Source organism: Bombina bombina, chromosome 4, assembly GCF_027579735.1.
Source record: "Bombina bombina isolate aBomBom1 chromosome 4, aBomBom1.pri, whole genome shotgun sequence".
NCBI lineage: Eukaryota > Metazoa > Chordata > Amphibia > Anura > Bombinatoridae > Bombina > Bombina bombina.
Window position 1 is genome coordinate 740,820,644 of NC_069502.1, and position 13,414 is coordinate 740,834,057.

The following is a 13,414-nucleotide window of genomic DNA, read 5'->3' on the forward strand; positions in this document are numbered from 1 at the left end:
GACGTTCTATGTTCCAAAATTACTTATTTGTGCATTAATAAAAAAATGATTGATTTAAAGGACCACTAAATGAACTAGAATTGCATAATTAACAAGTGCATAATATAAAGACAATGGGGCCTATTTATTATTGTGCGAGCGGACATGATCCGATATTGCAGATCATGTCCGCTGCACATCAATAAATGCCGACAGCATACGCTGTCGGCATTTATCATTGCACCAGCAGCTCTTGTGAACTGCTGGTGCAATGCCGCCCCCTGCAGATTCGCGGCCAATTGGCTGATCGGAACAGCCAATAGAATGCGAGCTCAATCTGATTGGCTGATTGGATCAGACAATCGGATTGAACTTGAATCTGATTGGCTGATTCAATCAGCCAATCAGATTTTTCCTACCTTAATTCCGATTGGCTGATAGAATCCTATCAGCCAATCGGAATTGAAGGGACGCCATCTTGGATGACGTCCCTTAAAGGAATATCCATTCGTTGTCAGGAAGAAGAGGATGGCTCCGCGTCGGCTCGTTTGAAGATGGCTCCGCTCCGGATGGATGAAGATTGAAGACGCCGCATGGATGAAGACTTCTATCGGATTGAAGACTTCTTCAGCGCCGCCTGGATGATGACTTCATCGGATGGAAGACTTCTTCAGCGCGCCTTGGATGATGGCTTCTTCCGCTCCGGATCTCCTCTTCGGTTCCATCGGTGGGTCTGCTGGCTGAAGACGACTCAAGGTAGGATGATCTTCAGGGGGGTAGTGTTAGGTTTATTTAAGGGGGGTTTGGGTTAGATTAGGGGTATTTGGGTGGTGGGTTTTAATGTTGGGGGGGTTGTATTTTTCTTTTACAGGCAAAAGAGCTGAATTCTTTGGGGCATGCCCAGCAAAAGGCCCTTTTAAGGGCTGGTAAGGTAAAAGAGCTTTGAACTTTTTAAATTTAGAATAGGGTAGGGCATTTTTTTATTTTGGGGGGCTTTGTTATTTTATTAGGGGGCTTAGATTAGGTGTAAGTATCTTAAAATTGTTGTAATATGTTTTAAATGTTTGTAACTTATTTTTTTTATTTTTTGCAACTTAGCTTTTTTTATTTTTTGTACTTTAGTTAGTTTATTTAATTTAATTTAATTGTAGTTATTTGTAACTAATTTATTTAATTAATGTAATGATAGTGTAGTGTTAGGTTTAATTGTAACTTAGGTTAGGATTTATTTTACAGGTGATTTTGTATTTCTTTTAGCTAGGTAGTTATTAAATAGTTAATAACTATTTAATAACTATTCTAACTAGCTAAAATAAATACCAAGTTACCTGTAAAATAAATATAAATCCTAAAATAGCTACAATGTAATTATTAATTACATTGCAGCTATCTTAGGGTTTATTTTACAGGTAAGTATTTAGTTTTAAATAGGAATAATTTAGTTAAGTATAGTGTAGTGTTAGGTGTAATTGTAACTTAGGTTAGTTTTTATTTTACAGGTAAATTTGTCTTTATTTTAACTAAGTAGCTATTAAATAGTTAATAACTATTTAATAGCTATTGTACCTAGCTAAAATAAATTGAAATTTGCATGTAAAATAAAAATAAATCCTAAAATAGCTACAATATAATTATTATTTATATTGTAGCCATATTAGGGTTTATTTTAAAGGTAAGTATTTAGTTTTAAATAGGATTAATTTATTTAATAAGAGAAATATTATTTAGATTTATTTAATTAATATTTAAGTTAGGGGGGTGTTAGGGTTAGTGTTAGGGGTTAATAATTTTATTACAGTGGCAGCGGTGTAGTGGGGGCAGGATAGGGGTTAATACATTTATTATAGGTGGCGACGGTGTAGGGGGGGGCAGATTAGGGGTTAATAAGTTTAATATAGGTTGCGGCGGGGTCCGGGAGCGGCGGTTTAGTGGTTAAACTATTTATTTAGTTGCGGTGAGGTCCGGGATCGTCAGGATAGGGGTTAATAACTTAATTATAGGTGACAACGGTATAGGGGGGGCAGGATAGGGGTTACTAGGTATAATGTAGGTGGCGGCGGGGTCCGGGAGCGGCGGTTTAGGGGTTAATACATATATTATAGTTGCGGCGGGGACCGGGAGCGGCGGTTTAGGGGTTAACATATTTAGTATAGCTTGCGGTGGGCTCCGGGAGCGTCAGTTTAGGGGGTAATACATTTATTTAGTTGCGGCGGTGTAGGGGGACAGATTAAGGGTTTTTAGACTCGGGGTACATGTTAGGGTGTTAGGTGTAGACAGCTCCCATAGGAATCAATGGGATGTCTGGCAGCAGCGAACATGAACTTTCGCTATGGTCAGACTCCCATTGATTCCTATGGGATCCGCCGCCTCCAGGGCCGGAAAAGTGCCCGAGCGTACCTGCTAGTTTTTTGATAACTAGCAAAAGTAGTCAGATTGTGCCGAACTTGTGTGCGGAACATCTGGACTGACGTAAGAATCGATCTGTGTTGGACTGAGTCCGGCAGATCGAAGCTTACGTCACAAAATTCTACTTTTGCCGGTATCTAGGGCTTGATAACTAAGGCGAATCAGCCTCGCCACAAATACGCTGCGGAATTCCAGCGTATTTGAGGTTGACGGCTTGATAACTAGGCCTCTATATCTGATAGTTTTGTTTACCTTTTAAAACAATATAGCAAAGGGCTAGCACTCTCTGGTAACTAAGCTGTTAAGAAACCTCTACTAGAAGAGTGACGTGAACACATTTATTTTATTGTTTGATATATGAGAATAAAGATGAATTTTTAGTTTAATTTCAGAATTTCCTTGATTTTTAATGTCTGGCTGGAAAATTAATGTACTTTTCCCACTTAATTTCATAACGTTTGTGTAGTGTAGTGTTTGTGTGATATTTGTGTAGTGTTTATGTGGCATGTGTGTTTGTGTGTGACGTGTGTAGCGTTTCTGCGTGTATGTGTGGTGAAGGTATAGTGCCTGTGTAGTGTGTGTTTGTATAGCTTGTGTGTGCATAGTGATTGTGTGGTATGTGCAGTGTTTGTTTGATGTGTGTGTAGTGTTTATGTGGGATGTGTTTATGAGATGTGTGGGGGGTTTCTGTGTGTGTATAGTGTGGGTATAGTGCTTGTGTAGTGTGTGCTGGTATAGTCTGTGTGTGCATAGTACTTGTGTGGTATGTGCAGTGTTTGTGTGATGTGCATGTAGTGTTTATATGGAATTTGTTTATGAGATGTGTGTGGGGTTTCTGTGTGTGTATGATGTGGGTATAGTGCTTGTGTAGTGTATGTTGGTATAATCTTTGTCTGCATAATGATTGTGTGGTGTTTGTGATATGATTTCCAATTATATATACCCATGTTTCAGGAAAATAGAAGCCCAAATTACAGAATGGAAGGTTTTATTTGACCCCACTTGGAAGAAAGGAAACAGGTCAGGTTGAGAGCAAGGGGTTGGGCAGAGAAGAAGGGAATTTACTGTATAAGCCCCTGAAAAGGAAGTAGAAGTCTTTTTAATCTTGAGCAAAATGGCAAGGAGAAGTTGATCGGGATGATCGACGACCCCTGCTAGCGGCCAATTAGCCGCCAGTGAGCAAGGGGCAGCATTGCACAACCATTTCACCAGAAATGCTTGTGCAATATTAAAGGGACAGTTCACCCAAATATTTTCTCCCATTTAAATTGTTCTCAATGATCCATTTTACCTGCTGGAGTGTATTACATTGTTTACAAGTAGCTCCTCTACCCCTATTTTGGCCTTTAAAATTGCCAATTTAGCTTGTGGTGTCCCAACCTATACTGAAAGTTTTGATACTGGAGTCTCAGCTATTGAATAGCTTAAGTAAACACTGCCAGCAGAAGAAATTACACTCCCAGTGGGGTGCAGGATAGTTAAGTAATAAAATGATTATTTTCTTTTGTTCTCTCTATGTATTGAGCCTTAGTTTTCCAGACAAATATAAGATAAGGAAGCAAGTGTGTGTACACAAAGTGATAACATAATGAGATCTGATATTACCTGAAGCTCAACCCATTGTAATAGGCAGTGGTTTAAAAGCACAAAACCAGCTACTTCATATACACAAATAAACCTGAAAATGCAATTTATAATAGATTTAATACTCTGTAGCTGGTATAACAAGTCATTGGAAATACATTCATATAAAAACAATTTTACAGTGTACTGTCCCTTTAAATGCTGACAGTGTATGCTGTCAGCATTTAGCGAGGTTGAGCGGACATGATTCGTTTATAGCGAATCATGTCCGTGCGGGGTATCATAAATCTACCCCATGAGGGTATATATTATGATTGTGCGAGCAGACATGACACAAAGTAGCGTATCATGTCCGCCCCACATCGATAAATGCAGAGAGCATACGCTGTCAGCATTTATTATTGCACCAGCAGTTCTTGTGAACTGCTGGTGCAATACCGGCCCTAGCCGGGGGTGTCAATCAACCCGATCGTATTTGATCGGTTTGATTTCTGTCCGCCGCCTCAGAGCAGGCAGACAAGTTATAGAGCAGCGGTCTTTAGAAGGCTCACCAGAAACACGGGGCATCAAGCTCCATTCGGAGCTTGATAAATATGCCCCCTGTTGTGTAATTAACAATTTATGTAATTTTGAGTATATTTTTAATTAACATTTTAAAGAGCCTTTGCATTGTAGCATTGTCTCCCCTTTAAAGGGACATGGCACAAGTGTTAAAATTAAAGTTTCATGATTCAGATAGATCATGTAATTTTAAAGGGACATGACACCCAAAATGTTTATTTTACAATTCAGATAGAACATGCCATTTTAAACAACTTCATTTTACTTTCTACTATCTAATTTGCTTAGTTCTGCTGGTATTGTTTGTATAAAGTAAGCCCAGGAGCAACAAAGCACTATTGGGAGGTAGCTGTGGATTGGTGGCTCCACATATATGCCACTTGTCATTGGCTCACTCAATGTTTTCAACAAGCTCCTAGTAGTGCAATGTTGCTAATTCAACAAAGAATACAAAGTGAATGAAGCAAATTTGATAATAAACGTGAATTTGAAAGTTGCTTAAAATGTAATGCTCTATCTGAATTAAAGAATTAAATAGTTTTTAGTTTTTATGTCCCTTTTTAAAGTGATAGTAAATCCTAGCGTTTGTAAAACGCTAGGATTTACCAGTGCAACAAATAAAGGGGACTTTCAGTCATGAAGTATAAAAATACTTCATGCTGAAAGTTCCATTATTTGTCTGAAGTGTTCGCTGCACTGAGATCCTCAGGTCGACCGTAGCAGAACGCTATTTTCAGTAAGGTGACGTTTCTACCTCTTAACCAATAGCCGTGCGGGCCAGCTGGCATTATGCCGGATAGCTAGCACGCTATTGGCTAAGATCACCTCAGTGATAAAATAGTGTTCTGGTGTGGGCTGCCTGAAGCGCTCAATATGTCGAACCCTGCAGACAAATAAAAGGAACTTTCAGCATGAAGTATTTTATACTTCATGAATGAAAGTCCCCTTTATTTGTTGCACTGGTAAATACCTAGCTGTTTCACAAAATGCTAGGATTTACTATCACTTTAAGACACTTTTAAATTCACGCCAATTATCAATGTAATCTGTTCTCTTGGTACCCTTTGTGAAAGATATGTACATGTCCTCAACAGAAGCAACTGCACTGCTGGGAGCTCTTGCTGGTGAGTGGTGGATACCACCACATTTGTATCACCAAATGTCTTCCATCTACTCCCCAGATGCTCTGGAACTGATTTTTTACTATGTATTTAACCCCTTTGCAGGGGTTAATACATAGTCATATGTAATAAATAGTGCAAATAATAAATGCCTCTAACATTTTGATGTCCCTGTAAGGTGCTCCCAATGATCCATTTTGGCTGCTGGAGTTTATTCAAATGTCTTTATTATTAGCTTCTTGAGTTTTAGTTTGTTACTATAGTTGTATTTGGCTGTGGAAACTAGGGATGTACAATTAGCAGTTATCCGTTCACTGCCGGATGCGATGTAGGAGGCTACTTTCGGAGCAAGACCTTAGTGTGTTTCACTTGCACAAGAGGCTAGTTGGCTCCGAAAAGAACTGACTACCGAAAATAGCCTCCAACTACCACTATCCGCAGTGAAACAAAACTGCCGAATGCACATCCCTAGTGGAGACACCTCCTATACTTAAAATACTGCAGTACTTCGCTAAAGAAAAGCTATGTAAACAAAAGGCAACAACAAAAAATGGAGGATGAGAAAGAGGTCCAGCCCATTTAGGTCTAGATTAGAAGAGACATTTAGGGCTAGAAGTACAAGTGATTACCCCCTTCTGCTGTGCTAGGTTCTCATGCCGGGTCTTACAGCATGATAACGAGGCTCCCTTTATTTAACACAAAGCTTCAATGCAATGTAAATGGGCATGCGCTGGAATTACGAGTGCAGCACAAATATCGTAGCTCTCGAAAGCATAATTTTGAGCTCCACTTGTAATCTGACCCTTAAAAGGGTGTTCCATGCAGCAGCTTGGAATGCAATAAACTCTTATCAACTGATTGCCTTAATACATTGGGGCCGATTTATCAATGTCTGTCCGACATGATACGCTGGTAGCGTATCATGTCCGACAGACATCGCTAAATGCAGACAGCATATGCTGTCGGCATTTAACATTGCACAAGCAGTTCTGGTGAACTGCTTGTGCAATACCGCTTCCTGCAGATTCATGGTCAATCGGCTTCTAGCAGGGGGTTTCAATCAACCCGATCATATAGGATCTGGCGGATTGATGTCTACAGCCCTCAGAGGCAGCGGACCAGTTAAGGAGTAGCGGTCTTATGACCGCTGCTTCATAACTGCTGTCTTCCGGGAGCCTGAAGGCATCGGGGGCCTATTTGGCCCTTGATAAATCAGCCCCCATTGTCCTTTAAAGATAAGTATGTTGTTGCAGTGGCCATATTTTGCATTCCATTTTTTTACAGATGAATGAGCCTTAGTTTTACAAGACACTCCTGTTGCCATCTTCACTTTACTATTTCAATTACTTCTTCGTTATTATGTGGTTACATTTTATATTTGCACTTCTGAAACTTTATTCAGAAGAAAAAAAAAACTTAAATGAAGGAGGGAAATGTACATTTTTTAGGAACCTAATTTGTTTGTAAGAGAGAAATAAATTACTAACCCCTGACAATATTTAAGTCAGCCTGCCCAACAGTGATATATTTTTAAAACTGTCTTTAATTTCCTTTCACCGGCAGTTCTAACTGTCAGTTCATCTGTCACAGAATTACTGCACACCCACACAACATTACCGTGTTTATGTCATACAAACAGCAAGAAACTTCATTTCCCAGCATGCTGCAGAAGGGTGACAGGCAAATAATGGAAATATATTTCATAACTGTACAGTTTTCACCTTTGTTATTCCCATACTAGATCTCAAATCAGACACAAAGGTGGAGCACCTATTTTTTTTTTTTTAAATATATATATAGCATTTTTTTTTTTTAAATAGTGACTCATTTTTTTCAAACAATTGCTACGAGTTCAATGACAGCAAGATACTTCTATAATAGTATATATCTCCTTATAGGGGGCACTGCAATATCCAGCCCTAGTAAAAATCTTCTAACCCCAACAACACTTAAAGGGATCACTGAACCCAAAATTTGTTTCTTAATGATTCGATAGAGCATGCCATTTTAAGCAACTTCTAATTTACTCCTATTATCAAATTTTCTTCATTCTCTTGCTAGAACCAATAAATAGCTTAGATGCCTTCTTTTTCCAAATAAAGATAGCAAGAGACGAAGAAAATTGATAATAGGAGTAAATTAGAAGTTGCCTAAAATTGCATGGGCTATCCGAATCATGAAAGAAAAAAAATTGGGTTCAGTGTCCCTTTAACCCCCTTAATGACCAAGGACGTACGCCACACGTCCTCAAAAAAAAATACAGTTAATGACCGAGGACGTGTGGCGTACGTCCTTGGTCTGGAAAGCAGCTGGAAGCGATCCTGCTCGCTTCCAGCTGCTTTCCGGTTATTGCAGTGATGCCTCGATATGGAGGCATCCTGCAATAACCCCCCTTGGCCATCCGATGCAGAGAGAGCCACTCTGTGGCCCTCTCTGCCACCGAACATCGGTGGCCGGTTATCGTTGGTGGGTGGGAGCAAGTCTGGGAGGCGGGTGGGCCGGCCCATCGATGTGCCGAGTGGGAGAGAAGGGGGGGCGGGATCGGGGCGGAAACCGTCGGGAGCGCGCGCAGGGGGCGGCGCAGCGTGCACGGGGGGGGCGCCGGGCGGGTGGCGCGTGCACGGGGCGGGAGCGGGAGGGAACCGCTACACTACGGAAAAATATGCCTGTTAAAAGTTAATAATAAAGTTTGAAAAATTTTACAAATAAACAGCTAAGGGATCTGAAGGGGTGGGGGGATGGTCTGGGGGGGGGGAAGCTACCACTACAGAAAAGGGAATTTTTTTTTAAAAAAGGCACATTTGTTACTAAACTGGGTACTGGCAGACAGCTGCCAGTACCCAAGATGGCGCCCATTAAGGCAGAGGGGGAGGGTTAGAGAGCTGTTTGGTGGGGGGATCAGTGAGGTTGGGACTAAGGGGGGATCCTACACAGCAGCATATGTAAATATGCCAAAAAACACAAAAAAAAAGCCCAAGTATAGCTTTTATTTTAGTACTTGGCAGAGTTTCTGCCAGTACTTAAGATGGCTGGGACAATTGTGGGGGTGGGTGGAGGGAGAGAGCTGTTTGGGAGGGATCAGGGGGTCTCATGTTTCAGGTGGGAGGCTGAGCTCTACACTAAAGCTAAAAATAAACCTGCAAGCTACATAATTAACCCCCTTCACTGCTAGCCATATATACACGTGTGAATTGCAGCGGCATTTGGCGGCCTTCTAATACCAAAAGAACGCCAAAGCCATATATGTCTGCTATTTCTGAACAAAGGGGATCCTAGAGAAGCATTACAACCATTTGTGCCATAATTGCACAAGCTGTTTGTAAATGATTTCAGTGAGCAAACCTAAAAATGTGAAAAATTTAACGTTTTATTTTATTTGATCGCATTATGGCGGTGAAATGGTGGCATGAAATATACCAAAATTGGCCTAGATCAATACTTGGGGTTGTCTACTACACTACACTAAAGCTAAAAAGTATCCCTAAAAGCTCCTACATGCTCCATAATTAACCCCCTTCACTGCTGGGGCATAATACACGAGTAGTGCGCAGTGGCATTTAGCAGCCTTCTAATTACTAAAAAGCCAACGCCAAAGCCATATATGTCTGCTATTTATGAACAAAGGGGATCCAGAGAAGAATTTACAACAAATTTAAGCCATAATTGCACACGCTGTTTGTATATAATTCAGTGAGAAACCAAAAGTTTGTGAAAAAATTTGTAAAAAAGTGAACGATTTTTTGTATTTAATCGCATTTGGCGGTGAAATGGTGGCATGAAATATACCAAAATGGGCCTAGATGAATACTTGGGATGTCTACTAAAAAGAAATATATACATGTCAATGGATATTCAGAGATTCCTGAAAGATATTAGTGTTCTAATGTAACTAGCGCTAATTTTGAAAAATAATGGTTTGGAAATAGCAAACTGCTACTTGTATTTATGGCCCTATAACTTACAAAAAAAGCAAAGAAACATGTAAAACATTGGGTATTTCTAAACTCAGGACAAAAATTTAGAAACTATTTTAGCATGGGTGTTTTTTGGTGGTTGTAGATGTGTAACAGATTTTGGGGGTCAAAGTTAGAAAAGTGTGTTTTTTTTTACATTTTTTCCTCATATTTTATAATTTTTTTTTATAGTAAAATCTATAAGATATGATGAAAATAATGGTATCTTTAGAAAGTCCATTTTAATGGCGAGAAAAACTGGTATATAATATGTGTGGGTACCGTAAATGAGTAAGAGGAAAATTACAGCTAAACACAACACAGCAGAAATGTAAAAATAGCCTTGGTCCCCAAACGGACAGAAAATGGAAAAGTGCTGTGGTAATTATGGGGTTAACCATATTAATGAACTCTACCTACTGCATTTAAACCTATCATTAGTATCCCTTGCCCAGCACTGCTACCTAACCCCAATACACTACCTCTAAAATCCTCAGCACACTCAATTTAGCAACCTCTACATAACCAGCACATCAACCACCTTATTTGATCCTCCCAGTGCTAGGGTCGGTGCTACAATAGAGGCAGACTAGGCGAACCGCTTAAAGGCACTCCTGTAGGGGGCATCATTTTTTTTAAATGTGTATATATATTTTTTTTTTGCTGCTTAGCTTAGGCTTCATAGTAGGGGACATATGTGGTGACATAATAGTTAGAACGGGAGGTGGTTCCCTGAAACATACGAGAGGCAAAGAGTACAGGTTAGCCACAACAGCTAGAAGCATCTGGCTGAAATATCTCACTGCACTGCCCCTGAATTCTCCTGCAAAACTTTAGCAGCCTTCATAAAAGTTGGTGGAGCCAGTGTGATAGCAGAGGGAATTCGCCTCCATCCACAGCCTTATGGGTATTCCTGGGGCTGATGGGTATTTGTAGGAGCAGTGATAATCCTACAGTCCTCCAAACTTTTGATATACCTGCAAGATATCAGATGCACTTTCTCTCTACACAATATATTGGGTCTATCTATCTCTCTATCTTCATCTATCTATCTATATGTAAAATCTGTCTATTGAAAGTCATTATTTTGCTAGTACCACATATCTATCATCAGAGTAAAATGTATAGATGGCCATAATTTCAGCACATGCCCTATTTTAGTGTATTAATACTTGGTTACAATAATACAGTGCAATGTGTTGATTTTCAGTGTATAAATATTTGAGCATCACAGGGTGCTCTCCATCAGTGTAATAGGCACCCATCAATCATTATACAGGGCAACCTGTTCTGTTTTTTAGTGTAGAACCCTCAAACATCATTCTGCATTGCAGCATATATGTTATCAGTATATAACTACTCTGCATTGAATTATACAGTGCAGCATTTTTATTAGTGTATAGACACTTTGCATTATTATATAGTGTGTTGTGTTAATACATGTATAAATGTTTATTATAGTCAATATACAGTGACACTTGTCCAAAATAAGTGTAAATTATACTTAGGGTGACCATATTGCCGCTTTAAAATAGGACACATATGAAAAATACATATGTCAGGGCTCTTATACAAAACATTTCTTTAAACAGCCCTTGGAAACAGCCCTGACATGTATTTTTTCATAGTTGTCCCTTCTTTAAAGCGGCAATATGGTCACCCTAATTATACTGGTACCTTTGCCAAAACCTGCAGGTGCTCATTTCAAGTTAATGTGATCTTATGTAGGTCCTGAAAATGTTATCAAGATGCATTTGCAGTTTTGAGAACTTGCAGTTCAGGGCTTGCAATAGTGAGTCTGCAACCACAAATGCAAGACACAATCTCTGTTTCTTATCCTAGGTGGCAGATATAAAATGTCAAACTCACTTGATTGGGGTGATTGACAGGCTCTGCTCTCATACAAATTGTTTCTCCAAGAGCAGTGGGCTAGACTGAACAACAGAGCTCTTCTGCAGTCTTAAATTTTGCCAAGTGAATTGCAGGTGGACAGGTTCATAAACAGCTTGATACATTTACCTGTTAGGGCATGCTAGTATCAGTCTAGGGGTCAATTTATTAAAGTCTAGCAGACATGATACGCTGTAGCGTATCAGTCTGCCAGACATCTCTGCAATGCGGACAGCATACGCCGTTCGTATTCAGCATTGCTCAAGCAGTTTCTAGTGAACTGCTCTGTGCTATACCGCCCCCCTGCAGATTCGCGGCCAATCACCACTAGCAGGGGGGTGTCAATCAGTCCCGATCGTTTAGGAACGGGCGGATTGCTGTACGCCGCCTCAGAGGTGGCGTAATGAGTTAAGGAGCAGAGGTCCTATAGACAGCTGCTTCTTAACTCCTGTTTCCGGAAGCTTGAAGTCTCGTGCGGAAACAGGGTGAATTGACCCATTCGGCCAATAATAAATTGACCCCTAGGTGTAATGATTGAAAAGGAAAGAGATCTTTCTGACGCCAGGTTCATGTGTTTTATTATATTGTCATCACTTTTTGATTCATTATGCAAAACCACCACTTTTGTAGGTTGATGTCGTTCAGAAATGAATTATTATAACTATTATAATTTTAATAAATCAGATTTTAGGGGGAGATTTAACAATGCCTGGTGGACAGATTTGCTGCAGTGTATCATGTCCGCTTTAAGGCTGCAGTTATAATGTTGTGGTGGGGAAGGTCATAGATAGGGTTTATAGTAAGTAACTGGTTAATTGTGGCACAAGACAAGTGCACATTATAGTTCGGATAGTTATGGTTTTTACTTTGGGAATATCAGGAGGGAATCAGAGGATTCTCTTAAAGGGACCTGGGGGGCCGATTTATCATGGCCCGAATGGGGCCGTATACACCTGTTTCCACGCATAACTTCAGACTCGCCAGAGAAACGCCAGAAAAAGTCTTAAGACCGCTGCTCCTTAACTTGTCTGCTACCTCTGAGGCGGCGGACAGCAATCGCCCAATCGCATACGATCAAGTTAATTGACACCCCCTGCTAGCGGCCGCGAATCTGCAGGGGGCGGCATTGCATAAGCATTTCACTAGAAATGCTGGTGCCAATGATAAAATGCCGATATCGTATGCTGTTGGAATTTATCGATGTGCGGCAGACATGATCCGCTGCACTTTGATAAATCGGCCCCATAGAAGGGACATGAAAGCCAAAAAAAAATTATTTTGTGATTTGAACAGAGCTTACAATTTTAAAAACTAATTTTCTGCATTCTCATTACATCTTTATTGAAGAGCATACACAGGTAAGTAGCGTGCATGTGTTAAAGTAAATTTGGTAATAGAAGCAAATTCAAAACTTTTTTTTTTTTAATTGTTTGCTCTATATTGGGTTTCATATCCCTTTACCTCAATGATTGTGTTTTAATTGTGTAAGATGCTAACTCAAATATGGTGTAAGAACTTTACACTAGATCAAGGAGTTTACAAGGCTATAGTGGATGGTTCAGGTTCTAAAGAAGTTTGTGTGCGCCTCACAATGCCTTTATGTGTTATCTTTTAAAAGCAATGAGAACTGCAGTTCTTTGAACCTTGTAGCAATGAGGCACTGGTTACTTTTTTGCCCCAGGATTGTGCTTGTTTGTATGCTGTTGGTATATACTGGGCCTGGCCTCACTGCAAATTATTGTGAATTGATTGAGATCTTGCCATTGTCTACTGGATTAAAGAAATTGATAAATCAAAATAATATGTCAATTGGGAATGGGCTGACCTATTTTAAGAATGAACTACTATAACAAAGACTGATATAGCAAACACTTTACAAAAAATAAAATGTATATTTAATTGGACTAACGCTCATAGATT

The 13,414-nt window shown here is 39.8% G+C and overlaps 1 protein-coding gene across 1 annotated transcript in view; it reads left to right on the top strand.

Annotated features, from left to right (window-relative positions):
- The window catches only part of IPCEF1 (interaction protein for cytohesin exchange factors 1), a 326,897-nt gene that overhangs the window by 44,322 nt on the left and 269,161 nt on the right, over positions 1-13,414 (top strand). The gene's annotated exons all lie outside the window — the stretch shown is intronic.